This window comes from Dasypus novemcinctus, chromosome 7 (genome assembly GCF_030445035.2).
Source record: "Dasypus novemcinctus isolate mDasNov1 chromosome 7, mDasNov1.1.hap2, whole genome shotgun sequence".
Taxonomy (NCBI): Eukaryota; Metazoa; Chordata; class Mammalia; order Cingulata; family Dasypodidae; genus Dasypus; species Dasypus novemcinctus.
This window is the reverse complement of record NC_080679.1, coordinates 117,098,801-117,122,677: the sequence shown is the minus strand read 5'-3', so window position 1 is coordinate 117,122,677 and position 23,877 is coordinate 117,098,801. Positions and strand designations below refer to the sequence as shown.

The following is a 23,877-nucleotide window of genomic DNA, read 5'->3' as shown; positions in this document are numbered from 1 at the left end:
TTTTCCCTCCACCCTCATCAGAGGAGAGCAGCCATCACTGCTCTCAAAGGGAAAGGAGAGATTTGGCAAGTAAATAGCTAAGTTAACCAATGTAGACAGCCAAATGAAGAATTCAGGCATCAACATGAATTTCCTGTCTAAAGTCGTGGGTATGATCAAGGGTGGTGGAAGTTATGTCTACGTACGTAAGTTAATTTAACAGATACCAGTGGGCAGAGATCTGTTAAAAAGTCGACTGAAATACAACTCAGGGTTTTCAAGACCACGAGAATTACAAATAAACAATACAGTCTTTTCTTTTGGACTCTTTTTGGATTCTAAACAATTAAAGAGAAAAATAATCAGACATATTTAATGACCACAACTACACTGACTCATCTGCAAACTACCAAATATATAAATAGAGTTGTAAATGGTGTGGGACTGGAAAGAAGTAAATATCAAGAATAAATTATTAAGCAGCTAAATTCATTTCTATTCATAAATACGTAAGAAAACTGGGAAGCTCAGGATGACTAATTACTCTGATGAAAAATTCTAAAGAAAAAAACGGCAAAGCTGTTTGATTTACATTATTGCTTTATTTTGCTTCCTATTTTGGAAAGGAAAGTGCTAAGAACATTTTTCAGACATAGAAAATCATCACGAAGAGAAAAATCATCATGTGACTGGGAGCATAGACAACCAGAGAGCCAGAGGCATAACTGCAAGCACGGAGATGAAGCAGAATATGAAGATGGTAAACAAGCCTTCAGACCAGTCCTTGGAGACCAAGTAAACAAATGATGGACCCAACATCCTGTGCTGTAATCTCTGTATCTCTAGGGAAGAATACATTCAACAGACCTGGCAGCAACATGTGTGTGACCTCTATACTATGCCCAGTGTCATTCTGGATAAAGTGCTTCGTGATGAGGAGGAAAACTGGCTAAGATGCACTTTAGCAAGGGCACAGAGTTTCTTTCTCTGTTGCAGACACTCCTTAGGCATATACATCTACAGCTCACATCCCAGTGCAGGGAGCCTTAATGACAGCACAGAGTTACTTATGGTACTGTTACAGCTAGCATGTTGTTTGAATGTCTGGGTTGTGTTTAAACTACATTTTGTTGGGTAAGCATTTGGACTACAGAGCACCACCCCTCCCGCAAAAAAAGGCTGGTGCCTGCAAAGGCATGCCTGTTTCATTAGGTTTGGAGTCTATCTGCAGTACCTCACTGCTCTTGACTGTCTTGTAGCACATAAAGAAGTCTAGAACTCTATGGAGAGTTTGCTACATGAGACTCCTATACAAAAATATCTCAAATTGTGGAATAGCCTTTATTCTTCCATCTTGGCAACTCTTTTTTTTTTTTTTAATCCGGTCTTTCACAAGAGAATGAAGGGATTGTTTCCTATAGTCTAACAATTCATGAAATCCATCCTTCTTCCCATTCCCACACCACTCTCCCAATCTAGCCCTTCACCATGCCCTGCTGGGTAAAGCTAGCGTCTCCTGACTGCTCTGCACCCCCTACTCTGTGCATCATTACACACCATTTTCAGAAGCATGTGCCTAACAACACTGACTCATATCACCTCTGACTCAGAAGCCACACATGGCTTAAAAGGCATCTCCCAAGACAGGCTCCACAGAGAGAAAACTGTGTCCCAAGTTACGCCATGACCGAAAATACTTTGGGAAACTCTAAGGGATTAACAACGCCGATTAACATATATTAAAGGCCCATCCTATTTTGGCAGTAGAGAAATGGTTTCTCTTTTTAACTTTCTCTCAGCTTCTCTCAGTTTTTTCAAAAATGGCAACCCAAACACTGTTGCAGCCAATGGGACTAGTGTTCTGGAGAACACTAGGTCTTTGGAAACACTAGCCTAGAGAATACAGTCCAAAGTGCTCAGCGTGCATTCAGTGAGCCACAGAAAGTATAGGGTCCCCCACCTCTCCAACTTCAGGTGTCACTCCTTTCCTCCAGGGCCACTCATGTTTCTGGCTCAGAGCCAGGACTAGATCACTCTCTCCCTTTCTCTCCCTGTGCCTAAGTCTCCAGCTCAGGGTCCTCATCCCCCAGGGGTCTATCCCAACCACACTGGCCCTCCATCACAGCTCATGCCCCAGCCTCCTGTTACACTGATTTCTCCTTACCATTTTACCTGCTCAACACTAAATGTTTGCTACCTTATATGCCTGTATCCTGTTTCTCCACCTAGACTGTATTTTGAGGGCATTTTTGTTTTATATTTAATTTATAACTAATAACATTGTAAAACTAATTACTATGAATTCGTAAACCTAGGTCAAGGTCTTGAAGAAAGAAAGTGCTAAATAAATGATATTCTTTAAAGAAGATAAGGAGGATCTCTCCAAGCATGTTGGTAGAGGAAGAAGAAGGATAAGCCCATATTAAGACAGAATGAAATTCTCAGAGTAATATTAATTCAGCATAGTGGGTAAGGGATGTTGTAAAGCAGCAACAACATGCTAAAACTTCTAGAAAATCATCACCAGTGTGGAAACTATTTAATGAGAAACCACAGATACAAGGTTGTGCACGCCCAACCCTAAAATGGATTGTCCAAGAGAAAGATGGAATATTCCATAATCTGTTCTAAGGCAGGAAAAATGAATTACAGGGAGAGAAGAACAAGTGGGACAGGCTTATGTCCATTTGGGATAGGTTACATCTCAAATCAAATAAATTGCTAATTCCTAACAGATAAATTGCTAAGTTGCTTCCTTCCTCCTTCTGTCCCTCTCTACCTTCCTTTCTGCATTCTATTCAACAAATATTTATTGAATACCTACTAAGCATTGAGCACTAAGCATAAAACAGAACTGGAAACATCATAGGGAAAATTAAGACAAACTCTTGAGGTTCCGAGGAATAATGGTTTCTACCTTCTAAAATAAAAGAACAAGTTAAAAAATATAATAATGCAAAATAACAATGAAATGGCCTAAAATAAGTCAAATCTTTTGTCAGGAGGAGGAAGTGGGTAGAACCATGCAATGTCAAATTTATTTGCTTCTTTTCTTTCCTTGTTTCTTTTGAGAGCTAGTGATTTCTGCTGCTAAAATTCAGGGTTAGCATGGGCAGTGCTGATGCGCGCAAGGAGTGCCGCGCCACGCAGAGGTGTCCCCCGCGTAGGGGAGCCCCACGCGCAAGGAGTGCGCCCCGTAAGGAGAGCTGCCCAGCGCGAAAGAAAGTGCAGCCTGCCCAGGAATGGCGCCGCCCACACTTCCCGTGCTGCTGACGACAACAGAAGCGAACAAAGAAACAAGACCCAGCAAAAAAAAACAGAAAACAGACAACCGGGGGAGGGGGGGAATTAAATAAATAAATCTTTAAAAAAAAAAATTCAGGGTTAGAATAACGGACACTGATACTAGTCACATTGCCTGACACTCGAGAGGCACCTAACGCCAATCTGTTGAGTAAATTAACAAATGAAGAAGTGAATGAAAAGGTAGGACCAGTATCATTTTTGCCTTTGCAAAGATGTGCTGTTTGGTTTGGCTGGAACATTCTTGGTGCCACAAAGACTTTAACCCAGAACAGAATGGATTTATAGGTCGAAAGACCAATTCATACTTTCTATGATGTTTGTGTTAATAAATGTTTCCCTTAGAAATATCATTACTAAAGATTAAAATGCATACGCACAACAAAATATTTAGAGAGCCTTATGTGATTCCCCTTTCCCATTATAGTAATTCAAGTAAATTTAGGGCTCTTAAGATAAAAATACCTCTTCAGACTTTAGAAAGACAGTCCATTGAAAACATTCTCAATTAAAAGCACAGTGGAGAGTGACAGCTAAGTTTGCCCAACTGTCACTTGGGAGGAAGTGGGAAGAACAGCACTACCATATCAGAATTTTAGCAACTTTAGTAAAAAGAAAATACACATTCACAACAAGAAATGACTTGAGGGAAAAAAATGAAGAACAATATGGCAGAAGTAAAGTTGATCCTAATTTGGTATCAGGTAACCTGTGTTTTGCACACTGCATTTGAGTATAATGTCAGTAGGTTGGACTAGTTCATGTTATTTTACTTACAATGCCACTCTTACCATTTGGAGGCAAGTGTTTGTGCTTGTATGTGTGTGTGTAAAACTCATTATGAATTAAATAATACAAAACATCAGCACCATAAATCTCATGAAACAGAAAACACAGAGATAAATCAGAAAAACTGATGATAATGTGGTCTTTAGACTAAATGAGTCTTTCAAAGGAGGCCAGTAAAACATTTTCCTTGGAGGCATGTGAAATTAAAATGAACAAAGTACTGAGAAAGGGAAAAGAATCAATTTCTTGCTGGCTGGTCAAAAAAATTCTAAGTTGTTCCTCTTCCTCACTTCTATAATACTGTGACCAGAGTGCACAGGATCAAAAGATTGTTGAACCCAAAAACAACCTTGTATACTGTCATCATTAAATAAATCACATTCAAGATTTCCCAACAATTCTTTCAAAGCACCAACGAATACCACCTGACATCTGGTAAGAGAACTTTGTCCTTTGTCCTCCAAAGTACTTTGTTAATTACACTACTATAACACCTACCTTTATATAGAATATCTCTATAATGGAGAAAATAATATCTGTCTCATAGATAACAAGACTCCTGTCTCAATAAATGATAGGTGTCTTTATTATGATGATGCTCACTATTATGCTGATTATTATTATTTCTTGCCATATCAACCCTTCCCCTCTACTACCTCTGACGCTTTTTGAGAACAGACTGGTTTTTTCCTTTGTATTCCTTACAGCCCAATATAAAGCCTTTCGCAAGCATTTGATGCATTAAATGAGAACTGAGTCTTTCTTATCTTACAGACTGAACTATGTGCACCTCAAGGACAGAATAAGTATTATCTACACTCACACTTGCGAAAGCCATGGGTCCTTCTGAAAAGTAGCTGTCTACTTGCTCTAAGCCATCACTTCCGTAGAAGTTGTAGCTTGCCACTCTCTTCCTTGGAAGTGGTTTTTCTCTGTAGGGGTGCTGGAAGGAGGCTCAGAGAGCAGGAAATGTAAAAAAAGGAAATTCTTCTCCGGGCCTAACCAATATAGAAAAACCATCAAAAAAACACAGCAGGTTAACATCTGTTGATCTTCCTGGGTGTAGGGGTCGTTCTAAGCCCATGATGTGTGCTAGATTTCAATCTTAACGACTTATAAATGTGCCCAATATTTTTCCATTTTGTAGGTGAGGAAACTGAGCTTCATCAGAGAGATTAACAACCTTGGCCCCAATCACATCAGTAGTAAATGATGGCACCAGGATTTGAATCCAGGTCTGCATGACTCCCAACTCTGAGCTCCTAAACACCTCCTGTGTGATAACCATTTCTAGCAATACTCAACTCAAAACAAACCACTCACTTGGGGCCTTACCCACAGCAGGACATGTTACAGCCTTTTTCTTATATCACCTTCTAACATAAAATGCTTAGTTTCCCTCAATCCCTCAACGCACTTCCCCCACTGCCATAGTACCTGAAATTCTAGAAAATGGCATCCTCATTCAAGCACGTGTAGGACCCATCCATGGCAACCAATACCCAATAGCTATGCTCTCTGGGGTGAGTAACGAAGTCCCAGGGACTGTTCATTTTATCTAGTACCACCTACTGTCTAAGGACACTGTGCTGAAGAGAGCTGTGAAAAATAAGTTGCTAGGAGAAAGAGGGTGGATGAGTGGCATATCCAGGCTGCAATCCTAGGTCAAGGCAGCAGCCCTCAGCTGCCAAAGTGAAATATTAGGTTGATGCAAAAGTAATTTCAGTTTTGCATTGTTGAAATGTACCGCTTGACATTGGCACACATTCTTAAATAAATGTGGTTATGTTATACATCATTTTAATGTGCATTTCTTTACTTTTTTTTTGCTAATGACTTATTACTTGCTGTTTATTCTATATTTGTTTTACACTATTGAAATGATGTTAGACAAAAAGCATATTCAAGACACTTTCTTTTTTTTTTTTTTTTTTAAAGATTTATTTATTTATTTAATTTCCCCCCCTCCCCTGGTTGTCTGTTCTTGGTGTCTATTTGCTGCGTCTTGTTTCTTTGTCCGCTTCTGTTGTCGTCAGCGGCACGGGAAGTGTGGGCGGCGCCATTCCTGGGCAGGCTGCTCTTTCTTTTCACGCTGGGCAGCTCTCCTCATGGGTGCACTCCTTGCACGTGGGGCTCCCCCACGCGGGGGACACCCTTGCGTGGCCCGGCACTCCTTGCGTGCATCAGCACTGCGCATGGCCAGCTCCACACGGGTCAAGGAGGCCCGGGGTTTGAACCGCGGACCTCCCATGTGGTAGACGGATGCCCTAACCACTGGGCCAAAGTCCGTTTCCCAAGACATTTTCTTATTTGAGTTGAAAATGGGTCATAAAGCAGTGGAGACAACTTGCAACATCAACAACGCATTTGGCCCAGGAACAGCTAACAAACGTACAGTGCAGTGATGGTTCAAGAAGTTTTTCCAAGGAGATGAAAGCCTGGATGGTGAGGAGCATAGTGGCCAGCCACCAGAACTTGACAACGACCAGTTGAGAGCATTCAATGAAGCTGATCCTCTTAAACTACACAAGAAGTTACCAATGAACTGAATTTTGACAATTCTATGGTCACCTGGCATTTGAAGCAAATTGCAAAGGTGAAAAAGTTTGATAAGTGGGTGCTTCATGAGCTGACCAAAAACTGTCGTTTTGAAGTGTCCTCTTATTCCATATAACATGAACCATTTCTCGATTGGACTGTGATGTGCAACAAAAAGTGGATATTATATGACAACCAGCGATGACCATCTCAGTGACTGGACCTAGAAGCAGCTCCAAAGCACTTCCCAAAGCCAAACTTGCCCCAGAAAAAGGTCATGGTCACTGTTTGGTGGTCTGCTGCCACTACAGCTTTCTGAATCCTGGCGAAACCATTACATCTGAGAAGTATGCTCAGCAAATCAATGAGATATACTGAAAATTGCAATGCTTGCAGCTGGCATTGTGACAGAAAGGGCCCAATTCTCCACGACAATGCCAGACTGCACATTGTACAACCAATGCTTCAAAAGTTGAACTAATTGGGCTACAAAATTTTGCCTCATCCACCATATTCACCTGACCTCTTTCCAACCGACTACCACTTCTTCAAGCATCGTGACAACTTTTTGCAGGGAAAACACTTCCACACCAGCAGGATGCAGAAAATGCTTTCCAAGAGTTCATCGAATCCTGAAGCAAGATTTTTATGCTACAGGAATAAGCAAACTTATTCCTTGTTGGCAAAAATGTGTATGACTGTAATGTTTCCTATTTTGATTAATAAAGATGTGTTTGAACCTAGTTGTAATGATTTAAAATTCACAGTCTAAAACTGCAATTCCTTTTGCACCAACTTGCTACTGTGAAGTCACTGTAGCAAGGAAGCCACTCGACAACCCGCGTCCTGTAAAGTACAGCTGCAGGCACCCCGATGGACACAGTTCCCAGGTATTTGAAAAGCACAAAAACCTATGGGCTAAGAATGGAAAGGGTACAGCTCAGCATAAGCAGCAAGGAGGCTGGGATTTACTCCGCAAATATCTAGGAATGAAGGCATGCACCCTAGGGCCCTGGTTTAGGGAGTCGTGGGAAAAACAGATAACCCTGAACCAGGATGACATCAGTCATCAGCACAGTACCCCCAACTCTCCCCTACTCAATTCTCTCAGGTTAAATAGAAAAATCAGGAGGATGCCTGAGGTTGGCATCCACCCTCTCTCTCTCTATCCTTCATTTGAAAACCTCAGGGATTTGGCACAGAGGCTGCTGAAGTACACCCCACTGTGTCCAATCTAACTTCCAAATACAGATGTATATAATGATGTTTTTCACTGACCTATCACCATTCTAGAGACATAAAGTCAGCTCTAAACTAAAATGCTATAATAACGTCCAGCAAAGCCAAATCCCAGAGTAACAGCCTTGAGTACACTCCACAGCAAAAAATCAAAAAGTTCCTACAAAGAACCCTATGGTATTAAACAATAAAAAGTGCCCTTGGTTATTTTCATCCTTTCCTAATATCAGACCACGCCCTACGGTTACTTTCTAGGCTTATCTTTTATCTAGCTGTATCTCAAGCCAGACCCTGGCTATAATTACCTGCCTATGATAAACTACCTGGCTTGTAAAACTTGTTGAATAAACTTATCAGAAACACTAAACAAGAGGATTGGTGTGCTATCTAAAACCCTAACCAACATATATCACTGTCAGTTGGCATTCTCGAAGCCATTTGGGAAGGAAAGACACTAGTGATATTCACAGCTAAAAATCAGAGAAAGGCTGACCTGCATGTTGAAGCAGAGGAGAAAATGAACAGATCTACATGAAGAACTTCTGCACATTTTGCCTATAACTGGTTAAAAAAAAAACAAAAGAGAAACTACCTTTCATCCATGCGAGATATATCCAGTTCTCAAAGTAATGGGTAAAAATGACCAAACCCCTGATTGTCTTCATTATGGCTCAGACAAGGCACACAGATTCATTTTTTTATGCTCTAAGTACAGAAAATTGCTTCATTTCTCAAGTAACTATATACTAGAAACTTGCGGATATCTCAAGAATGCCTTGTAGCTAAAGAAAGTAACATCACTGCCTACTCATTTTGCTTCATTTGCTAGTCTCCCAGTAATTTTGTGCTAACACTTTCATCCCATTTTAGATCCTCGGATAAGATAACAGCCCAGAGCCCTGGAAATGAGCCACAGTTTGAGGAATGGAGTCTCTTCCCAGGAACGCTCCCTGATAATGTACAAGTTACTTGCATTTCAGTTATCTTTTCAAGCTGCATTCCAGGAACTAAGCTTCAAAAGCTTCTCCTGATCTGTTTATTCTATATTTTAAAGCCCCATCAGCTGTTGTAATAATTTGCAAGATTCCTTTTCTTTTTGGTTAAGCAGGATTCATGAGCATTACTGGGCCTTTGGGTGGAATCCCTGCTACTTAAAATTCCTGCTGCGGGGATTAAAAGAGATAATGCTTGTGAAAGCCTGCAGGAAAGCAAATTAAGTCCTATGCTGTTACAATGTTAGCTATCATAGCAATAAGCACAATCCAGCTGTAACTCAGGCTTTAAAATGCTGATATCCATTTGGATCTTGTCTTTGTACCACTCCCACCACAGAGCCAAGATTTGTGCCTAACATGTGGGAGCGCCTCAAATAAGTTTCGTTTGGACCAATAAATGAAAGCACTCAAGGATGTTGCTTTGCTGCCCGAATCAGTATCCAAGGGGAAAAAAGAAGCTAAGCATGACCATTTAGATGATGAAGAGACATTGCCAAATATATTGGGGTGCTGGGATGGAACCAATGCAGAGCAAACCCTCCTCCTAAAGATAATTTCTCTGATAACTAAATCCAGCCTAACGCACTCAGTACCAGGGAGTAGGGAGGAGAAGGACTACCGATTGGGAGAGGAATTATATTAGTCCAGAAAACATAGATGAACCTATAGTGATGGCTTAGAAAGAAGGCTGCCAGGAAAGGAAAGGGGTGAAGCAGTTTGAGGGGCGTTAAAATGACACACGCACACAGAAAAAGCAAATGTAAGCCCCAGCCCTGAGCATTATAAACTCAGGCTTACAACCTGGCTGTGCCTTTCAGAAGGAAGGAGGAGTGGGAAGAGAGAAGTAGCTAAGGAAGGGGTACTGATATGAAATGGATTTCTGGAAAATGTTTTCCTGAGTATTTGCAGGAATACTTCTGGGTCATTAAAAGGGTGATCTATTTTAGGCACTTCCGCGGAAAAAGGGGTATAAAAGGAGGTGCAGATGAAAACAGTAAGTTGGTGGAAGCAGACTGCACAGGAGGCTCCCTTTATCCGACTCAACAGGATGAGAAGGGAAATTCTGGGGCCGCTGCCTGTCACTCAGCAGGGAAGCAAAAGCCTGCTCTGTATTTAAACCAAGGGGATGAGGAAATCCTAACAGTCCCTCTTCTCTAAGGGGTGCGATGGGTGAGTAGTAAGGGAGGGAAGGAGCACCGCCCACCACCCAGGCGGTCTGTAGGGCTCGGTGGCAGGGAGGGAGGGCGTGCTCACTGGCGGCCCGCTCCGCTCCAGAAAATATCGTATTTCTGCCCATCAATCAGCATTAAGCCGCTCCTGGGGCTGGGCCTTCTTCGCAGGCAGTTGCCAGTAGCAACAGGGCACACGCTCCAGGCGAGCTGCGGCGGGCGGCGGCAGGGTGGGAGGGGCTGCTTGGGCAAGAAGCCTGGAGCTGGGCAGACAAGGTCAGGGACCGCGGCGTGGGGACCTGCGGGCGATGCCAGATGGGGGTGGGCACGTCCTGGGGGACCGGCCAGGCAGCGGCCCAGGCCACCGGCCACTGGGGAGGGGGAAGGGAGGGCTGCTTTCTGGTGCCCCAGCAACGTGCCAAGTTCGGCAGCCTCCCTGGGAGGCGCCGCGCTCCGCTGGCACCCGGACACAGGAGTCCAGTCCGAAGGGCAGGAGAGCTGCTGGCCCTGCACTTGGGAGGGCCCGGGTACTCAAGATCCGCCCCCTCCCCTACCGCCCCGCCAGGCCTCCGCCCTTCAGGAGTCTCGTGAGGATGCCAACGTGGACTCGTGTCTGCACGTGTGCGTGTTTTCATTTGCGCGTCCAGCGCGAAAGCGACGTCCCACAGGTGGAAAGGAGTGTGGGGAGGAGCAGGGGTATGGGGGAAAGGGGCGCGGCCGCTCGGGTAGTGGGGGTGGGTGAGTAGGTGGAAACACGTTCACACACTGACTAGCACCCCGCGGCCAGCATCGGGTGTCGGTGCCTTCAGGAAAAGAGAGCCGGTAACCTGGCGCCACCTCCCTGAACTTCTCCCCCTGCCGTTGGGATCCGGTAAGGTGGAAAGGAAGGGCGACCTAGAGGAAGGGCGATAGAGGGCAGAGATGGACCTAAGACACCAGAGAGCGAGGCGGGCAAGCAGGGGATCGACAGGGACGGGTGGGAGCGAAGGGATGTGGGGCTGGAGGCCGGGGCTGCCGTGCGCCAGGGGCGCCTGGGAGGGCGAGCGGATGGCGTCTCCTTACCTGGTCTGCAGTGGAGCATTTTGCAGCGGGCCGGGGACGGGCCGGGCGCCGTCCCTCTGGGGGCAGACCCTGCCGTGCTGTCACTTCGTGGGCAGCTAGGCGCTGGACACAGAGGCGGGAGTTGACAAACTTGCCATGTCCTGAGCGCGTGGAGATGGCCACAGCCCCGTTGGCGCTCGGCCGCCGGCAGCCGGGCAACCTCGAGCTCCCTCGCGCGCCTCTGCTTTGTTGTGCTCCACCAGCCTGCCTGCGCCCGCCTCCCCGTGTCTCCGCGTCCTCTTGGCCGCGGGACGTTTCACTAGCCTGCGGGGACGCCCCTCGGGTTGGCGGAGCCACTTTCCTCCTAGAGGCGCGCGTTAAACAGCTGCCGGGGAGCGTCCGGCTGCGCTGCGGCGTGCGCTCCTACGGGCGGCTCAGGCCCGGAGACTCCCGCCCCCCACCTTCTCCCCCTCCCCGCCCCTCTGCCCCCCCCCCCCCCCCCCATCCAAAGCTGCTTAGGATCGGGCTGTCAAATCCAGCCCATCTGCTGCAATCACAATCAGTCTCAACCCAATGGTTCTGACAAATCTCCGCCTGGAGCCGGAGTTGGGGAGGCCGGCGGATGAGGGGTGGAGAGGGGAAGAAGAGACGATGGGCACCGGGATAGGGAGCCCAGAAAGAGGTGACTTCTATTGTCTGCCCAGCACCGAGGGACTGAAAGGGTGAGGGGGATCCAGTAGGGGTGACAGTGCTGCTTTCCTTTTCCTATTCCTAGTAAGAAAAATCCATCCATCCCGGCAGGCCGTGGGCTCCCCACCCCCGCACCCCAAACCGCAGCTCCGTCTGGGTGGAACGAATTTTCCCTAATGAACTGAACAAACAGGACCCGCAATCTTATCATCTGGCTGACCCCGAGACTGGCACAGATATCCAAATATTGTAGCTGGCAGGTAAGAGGTGGTACTAACAGACATTTGTCTGGGGTTAGAAGTTGTTTCCCAAGTACATGGGGTAATAACACTTAAGGAGGAAAAATGGGATTTCCTTGAAGAAGCAGCTCGGTCCTTTGCCCCCTGTTGACATTTCTGGAGATAAAAGGAAATCTGCTTAGGGCAAGAAAATGCTGAACTCAGCCTAGCACCATTTTGAGTTTAAAGAATTTTCATATAATGTTTTATTTCCCCTCCTTTTATGTCATGGAAATGCTATTTTTAAAGAAATGCTATTTTATTAGAAAATTACTTCTAAAATTGACATTCACCTGCAGATGAATTAAGATGCTCTTTCCAATAATATACTTTCCAACTATTTCAATATGTCATTTCACTATAACCACATATATTTGTACTAGCTTACAAAGATACCCTTAAAACAGGTTGTTTTTCTAAAATATAATAAAAATAACAGTAGTCCTCAATACACACTAGCAACTCTTAAAGCACGAAAGAATATATAATCAATGGGATTATGCCTAATTTTGTACAGTCTTCTGAAGTGCTGAGAAATAGTCAACTACCCAGAATGATAGTATTTGCTGGGGAAATAATTTGTTGTATAAACAAGACACCAGTTGAAAAACTGAAGGGGGAAATTTTTCAAACCATTTATTTAGATAGGTATGAGAACTAGGCAAAAAAAAATACTTAACTGTGGAAACTGAATAGAGTTTTAAATTAGTGTTCAAATCATTCTTTTGCTTTCTACTATCCTTGAGTAGCTCATGCAAGCCCCATTAAGTACCCACTTATCTAGGCAGAGACTGTGTCTTCTACTTATTTTATAGCCCAGTGGTGCTTACAACAGCACTAAGCAACTGTGGGCGTGCCATGAATATTGATGGCTTGAAGTTTTGATTTGTAGGCCGGGATAACAGTCATATACATCCCAGAGACTCTACTGGAGGTGAGATAAGGTAGGGTTCAAGTGCTACTTTCCCAAGTAAGTAAATGATATGTCAAAGACAAGTAATATTTGAATGTTTGGAGTTCTTTGTTATCAACTTGTTTAGTGTATTTATCAATGATAAATGAGTTATGTTAAAGTATAAATTAACATGGTACCTAAAATAAATATTTCAGAAAGGGTCATCTCCACCAGAACAGGGTATTGTGCCACTACCTGCATTTAAATGACAATCTCCAGGAGATTATTTTGGTCCAGGGAGAGAAGTATTGAGCTGAGAGTTAGACACTGGGCTTAGGCACTATCCTGCTCAACAATTATCTAAGTTCTGCTGTGCTAGTTTCCCATTTTGAATGTTTATTTTTAATTGCATCTGCCCAGGTGATAGTCTACACTGAGAGCACCACCTCCAATCCATCAAGTTTTGGGTTCTCCTGAAAAGATATGAGTGAAAAAAACAGGCAAAAATCTTGATCTTGGTGCAGTTTACATTCTGGAAGGGAAAAAAGACAACAGAAAAGAATAAGTAAATTATATTCTGCCTTAGAACGTCATCAGTGCAATGGAGGAAAAAGCAGGAAAGAGTGGGTACAGTGCAAGTCTAAATAGCATGCTCAGTGAAAGCTGCCCTGAGAATGTGAAGTTTGAGCAAATGATTCAGGGAGGTGAAGGAACAGGCAAATCATGCAGATACCTGGGAGAAGATGGTCCCAGAAAGAGGAAAGAGCAGGTGCAGTGGCCCTTGGATATGTGTGTACCTGGTGTGGCTCAGAAACATCAGTGAAGCAGTAGGAGAAGAACAGAGGGAGGAGAGAGGGCTAATGGGAGTGAGCTTGGAGGACCAATCATTGGGTGAACCTAACAGGTCAAACTAGACTTTGGTTCTTACTGTAAGTGATAAGGGAAGACATGCAGGGTTCTGAGCAGAGGAGTAGACCATTTTGGCTGCCATGTTGAGAATTAATTACAGAGAGCAAAGGAAGAACAGGGAGCTCTTTTGGTGAGCTCTTGGAAAAATCTAGGTGAGAAATGATGACTTCTACAGAGTGATAGCAAGAAATATATTGAGAATTGATGGAGATTGTTTTGAATCGAGAGTCAACAATACTTGCTCAGAACACATGGGTTGAAAGGAAGAAGAGAGTAAAGAATCCCTCTGATTGACCTAGGCTACTGGAAGGCTGAGTTGCAATAAACTGAAGTAGAGTAGGCTATGGGTAGAGCAAATTTTGGTGGGAGAATGAGTAGTTCAGCTTTGAATGTATTAAGATCAGGATGCCTGCTAAGTTAAATTTTTAAAATAGTTACTATATATAAAACTCTTAGAATAATTCCTAACATTAGGTAAGTACTATATAAATGTACTGGCAGAAATAGTTTTGGTGGTGGTGATTGTTACTGATGTTTTCCAACAAAAATGAGATGTTAAGTAGACAGTTAAGTAAATATTCAGTTATAGTTTTCAAGATGTGAGTCCAGGTTGGAGACGTAAATTTGGGAGTTGTTTAGAGTGTAGATGGTTATAAATTAAAGCCATAGAATGAATGAGAATCCTCAGAGTTTTGAGTATATATGGGAAAAACTATGAACAAATTTATGAAGGTTACTTTTTAACTGTTTATTGTCTGTCAATAATGCAGCATCCATGTGGATTATGTCCCAACACGTAGGTACATGGCAGATATTCAACACGTGAATGAAGTAATGAATCAATGAAGAAATTAAATGCCTTATGCTTCAAAATGCTTCTCAACTTATGGTCCATGGGTATTTTTGTAGAAGTCCTCTTTTCTCTAATTCAAGAAATGTTGAGATAGGACACAACTTCTAAGTGCAAATGGACCTGGAAAGTCTTATCTGTTGCCTTTTATTAAGTATCATTAAGGGAAGTGAACTTGGCTCAATGGATAGAGCATCTGCCTACCACATTGGAGGTCCACGGTTCAAACCCAGGACCTCCTTGACCCGTGTGGAGCTGGCCCACATGCAGTGCAGATGTGCACAAGGAGTGCCATGCCACGCAGGGGTGTTCCCCACATAGGGGAGCCCAAGCGCAAGGAGTGCACCCCATAAGGAAAGCCACCCAGTGCAAAAGAAAGTCCAGCCTGCTCAGGAGTGGTGCCGCACACATGGAGAGCTGATGCAGCAAGATGACGCAATGACAACAACAAAAAAGAGACATAGATTCCCAGTGCCGTGGGCAAGAATAAAGTGGGCACAGAAGAACACACAGTGAATGGACACAGAAAACAGACAACTGGGGTGAAGTGGGGGGGAGGGGAGAGAAATAAATAAAAAATAAATCTTAAAAAAAAAAGTATCATTAAAAGAGAAATCTCAGTAGACCACAATCACATCTTATGTATAGCACATTCTCAGATCATGTTTAATACAATTAAATTAGTAGCAAAGAGATAATTCACACACATAGAAATCTCACAACCGAATAAGATGATCTAAGTAAAATGGCAAAAATGGCAAATGAGTGCATAAAAAGAGTTTATGATCATTAGGTACTGGGAAAATTCAAGTTAAAATCACAATGAGAATCACTCACACCTATTAGAACTGACAAACTTAAGAAAATTGACAATACCAAGTGTTGGCAAGGTTGGAGAGCAATAAATTCTCATCCATTGCTGATGGGAATCCAGAACACTATAGCAAATTTGGAAAGCTCATTGGCAATTTCTTACACTTACCAGATCACCCAGCCATCCCACTCCTAGGTATTTACCAAAGATAACTGAAAACATGTCCACACAAAGACTGTACACAAATGTTTATAGTAGTCTTATTCATAATTGCCAAAAATCAGAAACCCAAATTTCCATCAACTCATGACTATATCAGCAACCTGTGAACATCCATCCATATCATGAACTAATAGTAACAAAAATGAACCCACTGTGGATAAATGCAACTACATGCATAAATCTCAAAGGCATTCTGTTAAGTGAAAGAAGGTAGTCTTTTGTGCCTGACTTTTCTTTGATTCCATTTGATTCCAGAAAACTCTAATAACTCTAGCAGATCAGTGGTTTCCCAGATGGGGGAAGAGGAATGACTACAGAGAGAAGAGAGGGAAGTTTTTGGCAGGAGAGAAATGTCCTATATTATGATTATGGTGGTGGTTACTCATCTGTATATAGTTGGTCATCCTCATCAAATTATTTACTTAGAATTGGTGAATTTTATTATATGTAAATTCCACCTTAATATAAAGATTTTGTAAAAAGAATAAAGAATTGAATGAGGTTTTCATAGGGGAATTACAGTGAAAAGGAAGCTCACCTTATAAATTATCACCATTTTGTAATCCCCAAGTCAAATGACTAATTCAAATAAAGATCTTCAATGGATGCTATAATAGATTAAGAGAGACATTACATAACTCAATGCAGCTAATGGATTTGGGTCTTGATCTAAGAAAACAGCTATAAAAAACATTTGGCTAACAAAGAAATTTAAATAAGGGCTTGTATTGAATGAAATAAAGGAATGCTTACTAATTTTGCTAGCGGTGAAAAAATGGAATTGTGGTTATAAAGGAAGTGATTTTAATTTTTAAAGACACTTGTTGAAATATTTAGCACTGAAGTGTCATGGTGCCTACTATTAGGAAAAATATATATAAAGCAAAAATGTTTACATTTGTTGATGTTCAGTTGTGTTTATTCCACTGGTTTTCAATTTTGTAATATTTGATATTTTTCCTAATAAAAATCGAAAAAATACTTCCAAAATACATGGACCAGGAATTTATTAAAAAGGAATTAGAAAATTTATAACTTAATGTCTTAAAAATAATACACCATACCAAACGTGTATGATGGAACTGAAGCAACACACTGAGGGAATTAATTTTAGTACATTACTAGAAATGACAAAAAATGGAAAATCAATGTGTTAAGCTCCAACAAAAATCTAGAATAACAACAAAAACAAAGTAAAAGAAATGATAAAGATAAAATCAAAGTCTAATAGAATAGAATGCATTAATACAAGGTCAAAGAAAAAAAATTGGCTTGATCAATTAAAAAGAGAGAAGACATAAATCAAAAAGTTTAGGAATGAAAAAAGACTACATATCTAAGGATACAACAGAGATTTTTTAAACAATAGGGCTATTTTGCTATAATCAATTTTACGTCAATACATTTGTAAAAATAGGTAGAATGATCAATTTCTTAAAATAAAAGAAACTTTTTAATAAAACTCACGAACCAAGTGAAACTTGAGCAGTTGAATAGCCAAAAAATATTCACCGCTGCATAAACAATAGGCCCAGATATTTTAAAACATCTTTACTGAGCTATAATTTACATATCATGTCACCTATTGTACAATTCATTTCTTTTTAGCATTTGTGCAGGTGTGCAACCATCACCATAATTATGTTTAGAATATTTTAAACACTTCACAAAGAAATCCCCATGTGGACATATGTTCTCATTTCACCTGGATATATACCCAGCAGAGGAATTGCCAGGTTAGATGATCAATCCATGTATAACATTTTGAGGAACTGCCACCCAGTTTTCCAAAGGAGGTATCCACTTTACGTTTCTACCAGTAGTATAAGACGGTTGCAGTTTTTCCACATCCTTTCCAATACTTGCTATCTTACTTTTGATTCTAGCCTTTCTAATGAGTATGAAGTACTTTCTCATTGTGGTTTGCATTTACCTTTTTCTAATAGCTACAGATTTCAAGCACCTGTTATGTACTTATTGGCCATTTGTGCATATTCTTTGTAGAAATGTCTATTCAAGTCCTTTGCCCATTTGTTAATGATTTTTTATTGCTGTTCTTTTGTTGTTGAGTCCTGGGCCCAGATGTTTTATTTACAAAACATGAAAAATGCAAAAAACATAATAATATATATCTTTAAAAAAGTTCTAGAGAATAGAAGAATAAGAAGGGAAGAAGAGAAGAGGGGAAGAGAGAGGGAAGAATGGGGGAAAGAAGGGGAGAGAAAGGGAGGATGAGGAGGCAAGGCTAGGAAAGGTGTTCATGAGTTTAGAATAACCTTGACACAAAAAGGAAACATAGACCATACATTAACACACATTGATGAATGAATGTAGGCACAAAAATCCTAAATAAAACTGAATCCATTAATGGTATGGTATGGTATTAATTATATGAAAAATCATATAGTACCAATAATAATGGTAATAATAATATGACATGACCAAATAAGGTTTATCCTACAATAACACATAAATGGTTGGGTCCTAGAACATCTAAGAATTTAATTTTCCATTTTGGAAGATTATATAAGATTTAAAAATAGATATAACTTCAATAGATGTGATAAAACATTTAATAAAATTCAACATTTACTAATGACTTTAAAAATCAGTAACAAAAATGCTTTACAAACCAGATAGAGAAGGGAACTTCCTTAGACCAATATAGAATATCTACCAAAAGCACATCTCCTTTAAAGTTTTGCTCTAGATAATGTTCCCCCTACCATTCCTTCTACTCTTCATTTCTTAAAGGACCTAGTTGGAGCAATAACGCAAAGAAGGACAAAAACAAGAGGTATACAAACTAGACAGGAATGAACAAAACTGTCATTATTTATATTCAATATTATGACCTCTGTAGAAAATTGAAGAGAACTAGAGACACATCATCAGGTATACACCCAGGACTACTAACAAGGAGGTGAGGATAGACAACCACCATACCAAAGAATCAAGAGAATCTACAACTACAAGCAAGAGTCCCATCCATCTGCCGAATGGGATCAAGGCCCCCTCTATATGAGAAGTGGAGTGGGCATCACCATCCCAGAAGCCTCAGGATTGGGGAACAAAATATGAACTAGAGAGTACTTACTGTTATACTTCTATAGACTTATTGGAATTCTAGCAATGGAAGAAATATCATTGATGTGGAGACAGTGGCCACTGGAGGTGTTGAAGTCAGGGAGAGGGAAAAAGAGGTGTAGTAGGGGGACATTTTCAGGACTTGGAATTGTCCTGAATGACATTGCAATGACTGATACAGGCCATTACATATCCTGCCATAACCTTCAGAATTGAGTTTGGGAGACAGTGTAAACTACAATGCAAACTATAACCCATGCTTGGTGGCAATGCTCCAGATGTGTTCAATTGCAGTGAATGTACCACACTAATGAAAGATGTTAATGTGGGGAAGGGTGGGAGGTATGGGGTGTGGGGCATATGGGAATCCCTTATATTTTTTTGTGTGTAACATTTTGTATAATCTAAGTATCTTTTAAAAAGATAAAAATATATTTTAAAAAAGAATAACAAGTTTACTGGATAAAAAAACTATATATTCAAATTATATTGTCCTTTATCCCTACATCTATGCGAAAATATTACAAAGGTAAAATTCTTAGGCCATTCCATTTTAAATAAAATTTAGGAGTTGCCTAAGAGTTAATCTAAAGATGTGAAATATCCTTATAGAGAACACTTTGTTGAAGAGCATAAAAGAACTAACTCAATTCAATTTAGAAAATAACTTGCTATATACTAATGGGTTAGGAGACTCAATCTCCCTACTTAATCTTTAAATGTGAAACATTATGAGTCAAAATCCCAGCAGTTTCATAAACAGAACTTTATGAGATAATTCTGAAATTCCTTTTAAAGGGGAAAAGGGCCCCCAAACAAGCAAATAATCTTTGAGAGACTCCACTAACATTCCCAGAAGATTCAGGCATGTTCCTATATAAAACTCAACAGGTAATTCAACAGGCTACTAAGATAAATAAATGGAGCAATGGAGCAGAAAGGGGACCTAGAAACAAATATACACATGTGAAAGCAAGGTGTACATCAGAAATAAATGGACTACTGAATAAGTGGTGCTAGGTAAACTTTATATCGGAATGGAAAAGACAAAATTAGAACCCAATCTTGGGCCAGTCACAAAAAATAAACTCAACTTTAGAACTAAATGTGAAAAGCAAATCTACAAAACTTTCCTAAAAAATGCAAGGAGACTACCTCCATATCCTCAGGTTGCAATGTATGATAATGAAGTATTTTACCACCTTAAAATTTTGAACCACTCTGAGAAGAAGAAATACCATAAACAAATGAACATCAAGGCTCAGACTAGATGAATGTATTTGAAATACATAGATCTTAAAAAGAATCATTATCCAAAATTTATAAAGGACCACAAATCAGTTAGAAAACTTAAGAAAGAAAAAGAAAAACCGAGGAATAAAGGAAAGTATATAGTCAGTTCACAGCAGATAATTAAATGGCAATAAATAAAACAGTTCAATCTCAATAGTAATTGGGGAAATGCAGATTAGGACAATAATGGCATGCTATTTCATATGCAACATGATTGCAAAAAAAATTCTAATTACAAAGATTTGGTGAGGATGTGTGTAAAGAACACTTATATACTGCAGGTGTGAACAATTTGGCCCTATTTGGAAAGTTGAAGGTAGTCATACTCTAAGACCCAGCAATTCCTTAGTACAATTGATTTTATATATCAAATATAACATGGATAATTTAGCCTGATAAAGAAAGCTAAAAAGACAGTTACAGACCAATATCACAATATAAAAATTATAAATATTAGCAAAATGTCACATTAAAAAAATACATCAGTAGTACTATGAGGTGTTAAGAAAGTGGTGATACATGAGAAAATAATAACTGATTTATAGACTATAGTTAATGGTAACATCGTAATGTTTTTGTAGCAAAAGCAAAGTTGGTAGTATATTAATGCTGAAGGTCAAAAAATAGAATATGGGGTTTAGTTTTGTGAGATATGAATATGATTAAGCATTTTTTTCTCTTCATTTTTTTCATTAATAGGAACACCTTTACCAAGTTATATAACTAATCTGTTCATCTGTATATATTTCTGAACACTATAGGAACAATTGAGTTATGAGCTGGAATTAGATGAGATAAAATCATCTGGAGAGAACTTTTTAGATTTGCTTCCATAACATGCTGAGCTGCCTCTTTCTATTATTTTTTTGAATGTGAAATAAAACTATTAAAAAAGATGTCATGACAAAGTGGCAGTAGTCCAGGAATGCAACTTTGGTCCAGTATTAGTCCATTAATATATCATATTAATAAATCTTGTGAGAAAGATGAAAATGATTTTCTTCATCAATGTTTGCAAAGTCTTTGACAAAAAAATTTAACGCCCTTCCTAATGAATAGCCCAAGAAGACAGGGATTGATGTATTTTCTCTAAACATGATGAAATACACACACACATAATATATAGTGTTAAGTAAAATAAAATGGCTGTATGCATTTGCTATTGCCAGGAGAGACCCCTTGTGAGAAAGGATTTTCCAGAAGACAAACAATTCGCCTGCAGGAACTTTCTGAGAAAATGAAACAATCGAATATATCCTTCAAATATGTAGATAAACACCTGGTGATAAACCAGTGTGGGTTCAGTAGAAATAGTTTTATCAGAATAGACAAGCATACCACATTAATCAATGTATATCTGCTCCTCACTTTGTAAGACCCCCCATGTAAAATGGAAAATTGACATCAGCCAATAAGAACATTTCCTCCCTTGCTTAAGCATTTGTCTTTATAAACTCTCCCTATCCACACCCCACCACCAACTCATTGGAGCTCCTTTTCATGTGGTTTGGCTGCTGCCAGATTTATGAATTGTAAACTGCTCAAATAAACTTCCATAATCACTACCTTGTCTAATATTTTTTACAGTATACACAGTTACACAGTTATGTAAGTTGATGCAATTGTATAAGAAATTATATAAGAAAAATCAACTAAAAGCATAAGAAATAGAAAATAAAATGTAAAAACTTTATTTGCAGATGACTTGTTAATATATCTGGAAATGAAGAGAATGACAAAAAGTAGCTCCAACAATAAAAGAATTCAGATTCAGTAAAACATTGTATAGAGAAATTCATTGCATTCTTATGCTCACAGAGTAGACTCATAGAGCATATACTGGTATTGAAAACCTCATATATATTAGCAACAAAGAAGATAAAATATGAAAACATATAAAGAAATATATGAAACCTATATGAAGAAAATTTTAAAGTCCTGAAACTCATAAAAAATAAGTTGGAAGGAATGGAAGACCCTTCCTATTCTGGGAAACAATGACTAAACATTATAAAGATGTTGGTTTTAAGATAATTTCTAAAGTTAACAAAATTCCAATAAAATTACTAACAGTTTCTTTTGGACTAGATGACTTAATACTAAAGTTCATGTGAAAAAAACTTGGGAAGAATATGCAGTAAAACAATGAAAGGGAAAGTTTGTGAAATAGTTCTACATATAGTAAAAATACTATATAGCTTCTATAATAAAAACAGTATGCATGAATAGACAGCAGGGCAGACAAATAGGGCAGAAATAGGTTAGGAAGTCCAGAAACAGATGACATCGATAAGGAAATTCACTACATGATAAATATGGCATTTCAAAAATACTGGGTCAGACATGGGCTTTTGAAAAAAATGGTGTGGGACAAGCAGTTGGCTATTTGACAACAACAAAAATACTAAATGCATACCTCAAATCATACACAAAAATAAACTCCAAATGGATCAGGAATCTAAATGTAAAAAGTGAAAATATGGAAGTAGAGAAATTGTGAATTCCTTTATAACCTGGGTTAAAAGGATGGTTTCCTAACAATGACTCTTATTCCACATGCAATAAAAGAAAAGAAAAATGATTTGACTACATTATATGTATATATATCATGGTGTATTAGTTTCCTACTGCTGCTGTAACAAATTGTCATGAACTATGTGCCCTAAAATAATGCAAATTTGTTCTCTTACACTTTTGCAGGTCAGAAGTCCAATGAGTCTCACAGGACAATAATCCGTGCCAGCTTTCTGGAGGGTCTAGGAAAGAATCCATATCCTTGCCTTTCCCAGCTTCTAGAGGCAGCCCACACTGCTTGGCTCATGGCCCCCTTCCACCACCTTCAAAGCCAGCAACACTGCCTCTTTCTTACTCTTCTTTGATCACAGCCAGGAAAGATTCTCTTCTGTTAATTGCCCATGTGATGATATTGGGCTCACCTATAAATCCAGGATATACTTCCCATCTCAAAGCCTTTAACTTAATCATACTCCAAGTTACTTTGGCCATGTTCTTACCTGCCATGTTTTTGATAGTTCTGAGGATTAGGACATGGACATCCTTGGGAGGCCATTATTCTGCGTACCACACAGGGTTAATTAATTAATTAAAATCAAAGGAACCACTGACAAACTGGGAGGAAATATTTGTAACATATAATTAATGAGTTAATATTCCTAAATGTATAAAGAACTCTTTCTAAAAGTGAGGGGAAAATACCAAAACCCCAAAAGAAAAATGGGTATAATTTATGGACAATCTATAAAACAATATAATGGTGACTTCTGAAAATGTTCAAGTTCACTTATAATTAGGGAAATGCAAATTAAAACTACACAGTTATGAACAGGTCCACACCAATCAGGATGGCAGAATGAGAACCTTCAGGGCAGTCTTCCCCCACCCCCTCACCTGAGAACCTTTGAACAACCAGAAAGAACTGGCAGACTATCTTTCCCAAAGCTCCAGAAAACAGACTATTAATAGGGTGAATGTGAATCAAGAAAAAGGCTATTTAAAAACAGTAGGACTTCCTGGCTCCCTGGCTGGACCATGCCCCACCACTCAGCAGATGGGCATAGAGCTAGCATACCCTCCCAATGCAGGCCCCAGTTCCAGAGAGAGCAGAGCAACCCATGTGCACATACTGGAAGCCTGTATGTTTGGCCCAATCCATCTAGTGGTGGCCTGAAAGACTTGCTGTCTCTGAATTTGCACTGCATGTAGAAGGTGGCCCATAGAGCTCTCCTACTGAACCTTATGGAAGAGCAGCCAAGTTAGCTGCCTGAA

General features: G+C 40.1%; 1 protein-coding gene and 1 long non-coding RNA gene across 4 annotated transcripts in view; one reads left to right on the top strand and one right to left on the bottom strand.

The window, feature by feature from the left end:
- NCKAP5 (NCK associated protein 5) overlaps positions 1–23,877 on the bottom strand; it is a 1,037,301-nt gene that overhangs the window by 604,245 nt on the left and 409,179 nt on the right.
- Positions 10,306–23,877, top strand: part of LOC111761741 (uncharacterized) — a 28,425-nt gene continuing 14,853 nt past the window's right edge. The window contains exons 1-4 of one of the 3 annotated variants that reach the window (XR_011649287.1): positions 10,316–10,680; positions 11,829–12,003; positions 12,914–12,991; positions 14,626–17,304. This is a non-coding gene — a long non-coding RNA (uncharacterized lncRNA). Of the gene's footprint in view, positions 10,681–11,828; positions 12,004–12,913; positions 12,992–14,625; positions 17,305–23,877 lie in introns of those variants that run through there. The other 2 variants (XR_011649288.1, XR_002795013.3) reach the window with 2 other exon arrangements.